Source organism: Cynara cardunculus, assembly GCF_001531365.2.
Source record: "Cynara cardunculus var. scolymus isolate 2C chromosome LG 9, CcrdV1, whole genome shotgun sequence".
Taxonomy (NCBI): domain Eukaryota; kingdom Viridiplantae; phylum Streptophyta; class Magnoliopsida; order Asterales; family Asteraceae; genus Cynara; species Cynara cardunculus.
Genome location: NC_037536.1, coordinates 1,958,308 through 1,972,083, shown reverse-complemented (window position 1 = coordinate 1,972,083; position 13,776 = coordinate 1,958,308).

Sequence of the window (13,776 nt, the reverse complement as noted above, 5' to 3'; positions counted from 1 at the left end):
CTTGAGGTTTAAACTGGACAGCATGCAAAACAGCAACAATATAGAAACTGTTATGTAAAACAGTAACTATTTCTTCAAATTGGTGTGACCAACAAAAAAGAAACCAACAAAAAACTGCTGCTGCTTACTCTTAAACACTTGATGTAAAGTCAAAACAGATTAATATGCAGCTGCTGCTGTTTTAGTCCTGTTGTCAAGACCTGCTGTCAAAAATAACAAAAACTGTTATTGCAAACACAACCTGCTGTCAATAGAACTTAACCTGTCAAAACTTGATGCTTAAACCGAACACAACAATGAATGTAAACCAGACAAAACAGATTGAACTCAAAACAGGACAACTTAAGAGTATAAACCGGCTGTGTAACTGTGTAAACAGCTCTTAAACAGCACACTAGACAGACTTTAAGCAGTCTCCACACCAACAAACCTGCACACTTACTAAATTTCCAAAACAGCTATGAACAAAGCGGCAAAGATCCTGTCTATTTCCAAACACAACAGCAAGACTTGCTGTTAACTGTAATTACCTGTTAAACCTGCTGTTATCTGTTTTAAAGAAATACAGCAGCAATGAACTAAGACAGATACTGTTGCTTCAACTCTGTGACAACAATACTATAAACTGTGTGTGCACTGTTAAACAGAAGCTGTGTACAATATGGAATTCAAAACAGATTAACCTGCAAATAAACTGTCTATACCCAATCACAACAACACGCACATAGAACCTGTCAAGGTTGAGTGTAAACCGGACAAAATGAACAGCATGTGTGTCTTAAACCTTTCAACAAAACTTAACACTTGAAACACAAATCTGATTAGCTATCAAGAACCTTAAAACCTGTCAAGGCAAGAGTATAAACCGGACAATGAACAATTTACCAAAATGAATCAAGAAACAATGAACAATTAAAAAATCTGAGTAAGAGGAATTGAGCGGATTAGAAATCCGGACAGCTCTATGCATAGAATTTCCAAGTACTAAACCGGTCAATAGAAAAACTAATCTGATCACAACTCTGGTCAAGATGGTTTAGTTATAAACCGCTCAAAATTGAAAACCTAAACACTTACCTGATTTGTGCAAAACGTGCAGTTTACCTCTTCTCCGTTCAAGCTACGTGCGGTGTAGATGTGTTGGGTCAGCAGACTCGATGTTCCCTCGGCAGGTCAAATCCTCGTCCTTAAACCCACCGCTCCTGTAGCAATGTAGGAGCATCCCACATCGGTGAGGCTAGGGAGTCTTCTCTTCCTTATAAGGAAGTGGGAGTCTTCTCCTACCAGTGACGCRTTTTAGAAAGCAAAACCGTGAGGGGTTGTTGCCGTGCGGGGAAACCCCGGGGTAGCCCAGAGCGGATAATATCACGGGGCGGCTCCCTAGTGCAGTTACCGGTCCAACAAGATGAATACCGCTCAAATGGTGTGCGGTTTAGACGAACACCGCTTGAGAAATCCGATGAAGTTGTACGCGATTTACCCTTAGACTTGAAATCGAATGATGAGAAGAATCAATCGGTGAATAATCCGGTCAAGGAATCTGCGGTTTACCTCTACTCCGATCAAGTGATGTGCGGTGTTCCTCTTATCCGCTCAAGTACACTGCTCAAGATCGACTTCTTCAAACACTTGATCTAATTAGCCTGTTGGGCCTTAAACCGGTTGGGCCTTCTTTGATAAAATGGACGGTTTAACAATTTTATTCAAACTAAACAAAATAAAAAACAGATCAAAACTAACAAAAACACAAAAATTGAATTTTTTTTTAAAAAAATTGGATCAGAAACACTGATATAAAAAAAATTTCAAGAACACGAAAAAAATTTAAAACTCAAAAACCGATTAAATCTTGATAAAAATTGATCAAATCATAAAAGTTTGTGAATAACAAAGATTCACAAATCAATTTCGAGCATTATGATCATTTTTATAGCATGAAACACAAGATTTTATAGAAAAATCGAATCAAAAAAAAAAAAAAAAATCAAGAACACGAAGAACAAAAAAAATATTCAGAATTTTTTTTTACCAAAATCCTCAAGAATTTGATTTCTTCATCTCTGATTTCTTGCATCCTGCTCTGATACCAATTGTGGAGTCCATTTATCACTGATCAATCTTCATTTAAGTTCATAACTATGGCAGATCTGATGTAAATCTTCAAGAACACATAAGAACATTCATATGAATATTGAGAGGATAAGTCAAACTTGCAAAGCTTAGTCAAACCTCTATTATACGTAAGATTATTACGAAAGAGCTCTCTTCATTTTCAAAATACAAAGACTACTCCCTATTTATATGGTCAACCTATCTAAACAATAGTCAAAGTCAAACTTCTATAAGAAAGTCAAACACGCTGACTTTTATATTTATAGACTATATTTAACTTTCAAGACGAATACAATTAATACTAATTTTTCAGTCCTAACAGTTTTATTCCTAAAAAAAGTCTTGGCGATGAATGGACTCAGCTGTCTATGTCCCTTCAAGCAAATCAGGACCTAGACGGCTGGTCACTTCATGATCTGTATGGAACGCTTGCAGCACAAGAGAATGACATTATGAAGAAGAAGGTATCCATCGGTGGACCTCTCGCTCTTGCTGTCGATGAAAAGGAAATATCAAGGACCCCTACCAGAGAACATAAGAAGAAAGAAAAGAAAGCACTGGTGGTAGAATCAGAATATGAAGACGAAACTTCTGAATCAGATGATGAAATTAAAGCCTTTGCCAAATCTCTGGCCTTGATTACAAAGCAGTTCCAGAAAAAGTTAATCAAGAAACCATATGAACGAAAATAATTCAAGAGGGAAAAGTACCAGTCATCCTATGAAAGGAAGCCATCTAAATTTCATCAGAGGGAAGATAGAAGAGATGGAAGAGAAGAAAGAGAAGAAAGAAGAGAAGACGGAAGAGACGAGAGGAAAGAGGACAAGGATGGAAGGAAAAATGACTTCCGTTGCTTTAAGTGCGGAAAACTCGGTCATTTTTCCAAATAATGCAGAGGACGATTTTGGTAAAGGATGCTGACTATTACAAGAACAAATACAAGTATAATCCTAGAGAGCGAAGCCTGATGACCGAGAAAGAAAACTGGGTGTCTGATTCTTCATCAGATGATGAAGACAAAGCACTCATCTGTCTGATGGCCACGTCCAATGCAAAATCTGCCTCCAACTCTTTTGATCAGGTATGTGAGTCTACTTCCAATGAAACCAACTCCGCTCCGTCTAAGCTAGAGTTAAGGGTGATAAAACTTTCAGAGGATTTCTTTAAATTAAAAGAGAAATTAAATTTTGAAAAATCTGAAAGAATAAAAGCGGAAAAAGAAACAAGTTTCTACAAAAGTGAGACTGACCTTCTAATCGAAGAAAAAGCCGAACTAGCTGGAAAAGACTCGCATCAGCATTCTTAAGAAATCAGAGGAAGATAAACTTCTGGAACTAAACAAACGAATAACTAAGCACTTAGAAAAGAAAACTAAGGCCTTAAAAGAATCGAGGCAGAGGGACTAAACTTAGTTGCTCTTAAAGATTTCTTTCAAAAAGAACGGGAAATTCTTCACCAGAAGCTTCAAGCCAATGAACTTCTGATGAAGAAGTACAAAGATGCCCAAGATGTTTATGAAAAACTAAATGGTCAAACGGACACTCAAGGGATTGGATTCAATGAATTGGACTCCTTCATTGAATCAAAGAAATCCACCCTTGAATCCACTTTCAAACTTGGATGCATTCAAAAACCCGACTTTATCCCAAAACCAAAAGCAAATTTTAAAAGAGTTAAAGTCGATGGAAAAACTGTTGTTTTGAGATAGGATTTTGAGAATGTGGTATACGAGAACAATACAAGTAAGAATTCTGATGGAAGAAATGACACTTCTAAATCAGAGACCGATGAAAATCCTATGGTCAAACCAGAGTCTCTGATTGTCAATTCCACCTCATCAGCAAGTACCGTTGATGAAAAAGAGAATCCTAATGAGGAAACATCAGCTGATGAATCGATGAACCATCCAAGTAAAATTGAAAGTTCATCAAAGTCAGAATCGATGAATCCTCAAGCAGATCACTCTGAAGTATCAACCTCTGAACCCACATCTTCCACTTCAATCCATGCTAATTTTGATTTCGAGAAATCAACAAGAGACTTTCTCGATTCTGAATCTGAAGAAGAGATAATTTGTGAATCACCAAAGATCATTGRGWATWAGAAGCCTCAAAACTTAAAACCCTCAATGAAATCTGGGATATATCTCAAGGTAGATCATGAATGGAGCTTTAAAATTTTTGCCTTATTGAAATGTCTTTTGTTTCTAGTACTGTAAGAATTCATCATCCAACTGGAAATTTGGAATTTGATGTTTTTCTTTAGATTAGTCTCTGTTCTTCGACTTTGTTCATAGATGAGTTTATGTTCTTTCATTACTTAGGGGGAGATTGTTAGACCCTATAATTAATAAGTGTAAAAGTAATGAAGAACGATAAGTGATGAAGAACCAGAAGACCGATGAAGACAATAAGGCAGAATTGACCAAGTTTGAAGAACAACCAGATGATCGATGAACAACCAGAGATGCGATGGAAATAACATCTTCATCACCCCTCTGGTCAACAACACTTAGAGTTTTCTTCAGCAATTCAACCAGAGGCATACGATGAAGATATAAAGATAAGGTTGAAACATCATCCCATGAAAGACAGCTGGAGATGACAAGTCGAAAGTTGGATTTCAAGTTTATCTTAAAATTGTAGCTTATCCATAGTTTAGATAAACATTATCTGTTAATAGAAGATTAGCTAAATAGTCTCAATAGATAGTTATCTTCTAATTAGTTTGCTAGTATAAATAGGTGATTAGGCCTATTGTATTAAATGTCACTTTTACGTTTTTCTTATTAATAAAGTGAAACCTTTGACACTCAAGATTGTTCTTTAATGTTCATAATTTATTCTTGAGTGTTCATCATTTTGTTCATTAAAACACTATAATTTGGTTATTYTTAACTCGATTATTAGTGTTATTGAGAGATCTGGGATCAACAAGTTTTCTTAAGTTACAAGTTTAAGAAAAAGTACAAGAAGGGAAACTGAAACTGAAAGCATGTTCACTGACTGAAGATTGTAAGTAATTGTAAGAGCATACTGAAACTCATAAACATGTGTCCCTATTACTCTTTTCTAGGATCTTTTTCAGTGATACTGATGAAATACTTATATTAATCAAAAGAGAATTACAAGTGTTACAGTCAATACATTCTAGACTTATTACGTACAAGTTGTACACTGAAAGAAAAGAAATAGAGAAATAAGACTTACAATGAAAGATAAAATTTACAAAACATAAATTTCTAACTAATCTAAGTCGTTGAATTCGATGTAACCAGGTACTTCTTCTCCGAGCATCTTTTGACGTAGAAGTTCTTTTATGATCCTACGGTCTATCATTTCACCATAAATATCATTGTCCAACCAATATCTTAGATAATCAAGATGTTCTATAAAACAGAGACCAAACTCAGACACTCTCTAAAAGCTGTGTTCGCCTTCATAGTTAAGGAATATAAATCCAAACTCAGGCTTTATATGCACAGTGTTGGGTATGTAGGGACCCTTCGCTGGCAAAGAGAGGTTCAACATAGAGATGTCTGGCTTCTTCGAATCCTTCAGGACTTCCTCCAGAGAGAACTTTGTTTCATGTTCGTTTCTTAGAGTTGGTCCATCGTTAGGATCTGAAGGTTTTCTTCTTCCACCTGTCTTCAATATCGGCTTTGAAGGTACAACAACGAATTTGGACATCTTTTTGATCAGCTCGCTAAGGATGTCTTCAATTATTGGCTTGTGCCTTGACTTTGAGCGCTGAATGGCTTGGCGGATTTCCAACCATTCACTGTAGCCGTATTGTCCAAGGTAGGAAGGATACTTAGTAACAGCTTCACAGTTGTCTCTAGTGATGAGCATGGAGATGAGAAGTCCACCATCTTTCATTCGTCCATTGAATGTGACGCTTGAGATGTGGTGAGGACTTATTCTCTTATTAAGACAATCTTCGCTCCATTTCATGTCTCCGTCGTTCAGCTTCATTGCCTTTTCACGTTCAGCTTCTGCAATTGAAATCAACTTAGCTTAGGCCTTGACAGTGTTCTCCATCTTTTTAGATGATTTCTTTGGAAGAACTTGAGTAGCAAGAGACTTGGCTAGCTTTAGGCTGTCATCAGTCTGTTGTCGTTGAATTCTGAGTTCTTCCTCAGCCTTGAGTGATTTGAGTCTTTCAGCTTCAGTAACAAAGTCAAACTCACCACAACTAGAGATACGAAGAGGAATTTTTACTCTAGTTTGGTCGAGTGACTCCTTAAGCTGAGTCATCTATTGGTTGCTAGGAGCACTAGAAGTTGGGTTTTCTGGTACCCATTCCTTTAGACGACCACAGGTAGTAGAAGGGGAAGAGAGTTGACATAAGCAAGTGACTATTGCAAACCTAGAGGATTTAGTATCTTGAGGTACGACAGGTTTGAAAAGAACTTTGAGATTTCCTTCTTCAGCAACACCTTTGTCTTTTGAGGAGGTGTTATGGTTTTTTGTGGAAGTCTATTTATCTTTTTCTTTCTCTTTTTCCGCCTGGGATGAAGAATCCCTGAGAGAGACTCCTTTTAGAGCACTGGCAGGTTTGTGGTACTGAACCGTGAATTCGTTGTCATCGTCATCATCATCATCATCACCACTAAGATCTTTTCCAACATCAGGAAGGGATGGCGAGTCATCGTCATCTTCATAGTCATCATCTTCACCTTCATCTTCCTCATCACCAGCATCAGCTGCAGGGGAGATCTAAAAGTCTTCGTTATGAGCTTCAGCATCAGCTCTGACAGCATCATCAACAACCTCAGCTTCAGCTTCATGGGTAGTGATGGTAGCATGAACAACCTCAGCTTCATTAGCTTCAGCTCTTTGAGCATCAGCTTCAGCTGCTGTTGTAGGGATAGCAGCAGCCAAGTCTTTCTCCCCCCTCTTTGTATCAGCATGACAGGAGAAGAGGTTATCAAGACTTAGGGCTATTATGTCCATTTGATGTTTAAGCGTGGTCAGCAATCTAGCTTGAAGAAGACCGACTTCGAGAGCCTGATCCAGTGATAGGCGATCCATTGCTGTAAAGAAGGGTGTAGGAATTGGTGCTGGATGTTGAAGAAGTTCCAATATCCATTGCAACAACTCACCATGCTTGGCAAGCTGAGTATTCGCTTCATCGGCTTTATTATTGAGAGCAGAGATAGCCTCAACGTTGGTGCATACAACGGCTTTGCTGTTGAGAGTAGAAAGTCGTTCCTTTATGTCATTGACGCCAGCTTTGACAGTTGAGAGGTCAGAGGAAACGTCATCCCTGAGAGGCATGCCTTTTTGGACTTGATCCATTTGAATTAAGACAATCTCTATGGCCGGGAGAATCAACTTCACGTCATCATCCATGTTATAATCTTCTTCCATGGCTGGTGTTCCTTTATTGCAAGGACCTGAAAAAGAAGATGGTTGAGCATAAGATAGCTTAGAGTTAGAAAAAATGAAAGGGTGGGTTGGAAGATTACCTGAGGGGTCATCAGCACCATCTGAAGGATTGATGTTGGTTCTCTCCTGGTTGCCTTCGAGAGGATAGGCTTCCATTGACTGAGGTATCTCAAGAGGAGCGACCACAGGTCCTATGGTGAGTGCTTCATCATTAGCGAGGACAATCACTGACGAGTCACGAGCACCTGTCGAGACCAAAGAAGGAGGAAAGGAGAAGGTGGTTGAGAGTGGTAGATAACCTGATCCTTAAGATCTTCCTCGATCGTAGTCAGCTCTATGATCTTAGAATGACAAATCTTCAACTATTCTTGAAGATCAAGATTAAGCATTTCTATTTTTGATTTGCCATTCAGGGCATTGTAAAGATCAACCATCAGCATATCTAACGTTGATAGGCTATCAGGGACAGAAGAAGAAGAAAATGGTTCATTTAGGGAACATACCTGAGCAAGAGAGAATGATGAGGGATCACTGGAGGTTGATGTCTCAGAAGTTTCTTCCTTGACATCCTTGGCCATTAAGCAGAGATAGGTCGTGTCTTCATCATCTAAGGATGATTCATCAGACGAATCAGCCCAGTCATGTTCTTCAGTGACAAGACCTTTGCCCTTTCGCTAAGAACTCTATCTTCTTATATTTCTCTTTCAGCTTCAGATAACTATCGTCTTTGGACCTAAAGAAGGATGGGGTTTTTGATGATGGTATCACAATCTTCTTCAACATGCATTCACTCGCAAAGTGACCTTTGCGTTGACAGTTGTAGCAGATCGCTGAAGCCTTGTCAATAAGATCTGACTTTGGCTTATCCTTAATGGTCAGCGAAGGAAACTTGCGGAAGTTACTTTTCTGGAAAATCTTCTAAATGACTTGGTTAGAAGAGCCAGTGACTCATCAAATTCTGCAAGATCAGACTCTGACAAATCCTCAGAGTTAGTGGGATCTAACTCTGTTAAAGAAACAGAAGAAGCAAGATGTCACGCCTCGATTTTTTTTCTTTTGTTCGAGTGTCGTGACATCATTCTTAATAACTTATGACATGAACAAAATACGAACTTAAAAATTCAAACATGCATAATGTGTTAAACATAATTCATGACATAATTGCGGAAGCGTAAAATACTTTAAGGTAATTAATGCTAATTAAATATCTAATCAAGCATGATTCAAAACATAGTTGTCTTTCTTCATTCAACTCGTCTATTGAAAATTGATACCTGAGATATATACATGTATAGTATAAGCTAAAATCTTAGTGAATACAATGGTTTCATGATCACATGCACACATAAATAGTGTTTTAGTGTATTTTAGTTATTATCTTGCAAGTGAGGCCTCGGCTTGTCACTTTGATTTGCGTATATGGTGTATTCTATGGACGAGGACTCCAAGACCTCAGAATTGGAAGCTCTCCTTTCATGTCCATCCCACCTCGTACGGTGGACGAATCTTGCTGAATCATACTAGTTGCATATCATTTATTTGCAATACTTACTCATTAATGCAAATCTCATCGTGACATGCAACATACATCTCATGCAAGTGAMAACATAAATCACATATGCATCATCATCATTTTTCACATTATTCACATACTTGAATATCATATTGGTAATATCAAGTCATCATAATCTTTCTCATCAACATCATCTTTCATATCATGCATATACTTAAATATTATGTACATCAATACAATCAAGTTATCATCATATGCATATAACCACATCATGCAAATATCATGGATAAAATACTTTGTAATAATCATGTATATATCCCATAAAAATTGCATAATGTACTCACATTGAATCATTAACGTTCGATAGGTTGTTCTCTCAAAAACCACAATCTACATGATAATTTATATCATTCCTAAGCATCTTAAATAATCATAATTAAAATGATTACTATTTCTTAACAATGTTAACACGATTTTTCTTAATATTTTTTTATTGATCAACCCTCGATACCATCATATCTTATGTTTCGCTCAAATATTTTCTTGAAATATTATTAATAATGTGACGTCGTTATAATATGAATTGTTGCTCGTACATTTTACATTTTCTTGAACAATAAGTATTTTACTAAAATAACTAAACTAAATAGTTTGCAAGGTAAATAATATTTTGTGGCCAAAACGTCTCGTTTAAGATTTATAAAAGTGAATAGTGGTGACAACATGTCACACACATATAAATAACGGTCATTCCATAACTTTAAAGTTCAACATAATTAATACTCGAAATAATGTTTAGAATACCAAATTTTCAAGTCTAGGGCATTTCGGTAATCTTAAGAAGCTGAATACCAAAGGTATAGCTTTAACCAATTCCCTAATTTAGAACATTCTTGGTACATATCATAAGTCGAATATTAAAATCGTGCTTAAAAGTCCAATCCCAAATCGTAGGGGCATTTTGGTAATTTTATTAAGCAATACTCAAAGTATTGTTTAAATATCGATTCCCTAATTGTGAGGTCATTTTGGTAATTTCATAAGGATGATAATCAAAATAAAGCATAGATACCAATTCCCAAGATATATGGTCATTTCGGTAATTTATAAGGCGTATCGCTAAAATACCTATTTCCAAGTTTTTCATAAGGATTATATTCAAAATAAAACTTAGATTCCAATCCCAAGACATAGGATCATTTCGGTAATTTATAAAGCAAATACGTAAGAATTGCTAAAATACCGATTTCCAAGTTGTAGGGTCATTTTAGTAATTTCATAGGGATTATATTCAAAATAACACTTAGATACCAAATCTCAAGACATAGGATCATTTCTGCAATTTTATAAAAATTATATTCAAAATAAAACATAGATATCAATCCCAAGACATAGGGTCATTTCGGGTTTTAACACTTCAAATAAATTTAATAAAAAATATATTTAAAGACTCATATAATATTATTTTTATATATTTAAAATTTTGAGTTTTACAACTCTCCCCCTCTTGAAAGAAAATTTCGTCCTCATAATTTCAACCTCGCTAAACAGCTGGGGGTACATCGATCTCATCTTGGTTTCAGGTTCCCAAGTTGCTTCGATGCCTTTGTGAAACTTCCAATGTACTAACACAAATGGAATCTCCTTGTTTCTTAGTGTTTTAATCTTTCGATTCGATATGCGTTCCGGCTCTTCAATGAAGCTTAACTTCTCGTTTATGTTTACCTCATTGAATGAGACCACAACATCATCTTTGGCTAAATATTTTTTTAGATTCGACACATGTAATGTATTATGAATCCCTTGAAGCTCGTCAGGTAATTCTAGTCGGTAAACCACTGCCCCCACTCGGCTCATAATTTGAAATGATCCTATGTAACGTGGTCTCAACTTTCCTTTCTTTCCAAACCTAAGTAAGCCCTTCCAAGGTGATACCTTCAACATTACTCTATCATCCTTTTGAATCTGGTTTCCTCTTTTTATCAGCATAGCTCTTTTGCCGATCCTGAGCAACCTTTAGTCGTATTCTAATTTGGACTACCTTATTGGACGTGTGTTGGATTAACTTTGGTCCAGCTAACTGCTTTTCCCCAACTTCTTCCCAGCAGACTGGTGTTCTACACTTCCTCCCATTTAACACCTCGAATGGTGCTGCTTGGATGCTACTATGGTAACTGTTGTTGTAGGCGAATTCTATCAAGGGTAAGTGGTTATCCCAATTTCCACCTAGGTCGATAACACATGCCCTTAACATATCTTTGAGGGTTTGAATGGTTCGCTCGCTTTGTCCATCTGTCTGTGGGTGGTAAGCCGTACTAAGCTTGATCATCGACCCTAACTACCGCTGAAAAGTCTTCCAGAAGTTGGAAGTGAATCAACTATCCCTATTGGAGATGATGGACAATGGTACTCCATGACAAGAGACAATCTCGTCGATATACAACTTGGCAAGTTTATCCAAAGTGTATGTTTCCTTTATTGGCAAAAACTGAGTGGATTTTCTTCATCGATCCTCTATTACACAAATTACATCATGGTTTCCTAAGGTCTTAGGCAACTTTGTCACAAAGTCCATAGTGATGTGATCCCATTTGCAAACTTGGATCTCTGTAGATTGCAACTGTCCGTATGGTCGTTGATGTTCTATTTTGACCTTCAGACAAGTTAGACATTGTTCCACATAGTTGCCAATGACTTTCTTCATTCCTGGCCACCAATATAACACTCTCAAATCTTTGTACATTTTGTTTGTTCGCGGGTGAATTGAGTATCTTGACTTATGAGCCTCATCTAAAATCATGTCCCTACACGGTCCAACGTTTGGGACCCATATTCTACCTTGAAATCGCTTCAACCCTTGGGTGTCATCTGCTAGGAATTGTGCTTGACCCACAATCCTCTCTGTCTTTTGATTCGCCCTTATTAAACCGTCCATTTGGGCCTTTAATAACTTTTCAATCAAAGTTGTGGTGGCTCATAAGTTCATAGCCTTTATCTGGATGGGTGCTATGTGATCCTTGCGACTCAAGGCATCGACTAACATGTTGGCTTTTCCTGGATGTTAACGAATCTCACAGTCATAATCTTTTAGTAGCTCCATCCATCTTCTTTGTCTCATGTTTAACTCTTTTTGACCAAACAAGTATTTTAGGCTTTTATGATCTAAGAAGATCATACACCGAGTTCCATACAAGTAGTGTCGCCATATTTTCAATGCGAACACCACCGCCGCTAGCTCTAGGTCATGTGTTGGGTAGCGTTTTTCGTGATCTTTTAATTGTCGTGATGCATGAGCAATCACTTTTTCTCGTTGCATAAGTACAGATCGTAAATCTTGTTGAGATGCATCGCTATATACTACGAAGTCCTCCGAGCCTTCAGGTAATGATAAAATTGGAGCGCTACAGAGCCTTTTCCTTAAGATTTGTAAAGCATCTTCTTGTGCTGGCCCCCATACATACTTGCTTGACTTTTTCATTAAAGATGTTAGAGGGAGGGCTATTCTTGAGAAATCCTTTATGAATCTCCGATAATAACCGACCAATCCTAAGAAACTCCTTATCTTCGTTGTTGATCGCAGAGTTTCCCATTTCATTACCGCTTCTACCTTGCTTGGGTCCACCATGATACCCTTTTGGTTGATCATGTGCTTGAGAAATTGTACTTCACGGATCCAAAACTTGCACTTGGAGAATTTGGCATACAACTTCTTTTTTCTTAGTAATTCTATTACTGTACGTAGGTGACGCTTATGATCCTCTTTGTTTCTCGAGTACACGAGAATGTCATCAATGAGACGATGATGAATTTTTCTAAATAGGGCTTGCATATTCGATTCATCAAGTCGATGAATACCTCGGGGGTTTGTCAAACCAAAAGGCATGACGAAAACCTCGTGGTGCCCATAATGAGTTCTAAATGCCATCTTTGGGACATCCTCTTCACGAACCCGCAACTGGTGGTAGCCTGATCGTAGGTCGACTTTTGAGAAGTAACTTGCTCCTTATAGTTGATCGAATAAGTCATCAATTCGAGGTAGTGGGTATCTATTCTTTATTGTCGCCATATTCAACTTTCTATAGTCGATGCACATGCGCATTGATACATCTTTCATTTTCACAAACAGAACTGGTGCTCCCCATGGGGACGAACCCGATCTGATGAACCCTTTATCCAACAGTTCTTGGATTTGGTTCATCAGTTCTTGCATTTCTGATGGTGCTAGTCGGTAAGGTGACTTAGCAATCGGTGTGGCTCCTGGTGTTAATTCAATCCTAAACTCGACTTGTCTTTCAGGAGGTACCCCTAGTAAGTCATCGAGAAACACATAAGGGAATTCACAAACCACTAGGATCTATTCTATAGCTCCCTTTTCCATTTTAGCATTTATGATATAAGCTAAGTACGTCTCACCTCTTTTATGAATACATCTTCTAGCTTTGATCACAGATATGAGGTTAACATGATTGTCAAGCCAACCACCGTACACAGTGATATCCTTCCCTTCTTTATTTCACACTCGAATCAGTTTCTTGAAGCAAATAAAGGAGCCTGATGTTTAGACAACCAGTCCATTCCTATGAGAACATCTAATTCTCTAATGCCCATAGGTAATAAATGGACCTCAAAGTCTTGGCCCTCAATTTCTATTGTACAATTATCATAATGCTCTCCCACCATGGTGATGCTACCATCAGCAGTTTTGACCTCTAAGTTTTGACTAAGTAACATAGTTGACCTTTCCAATCGTATGCAAAACTT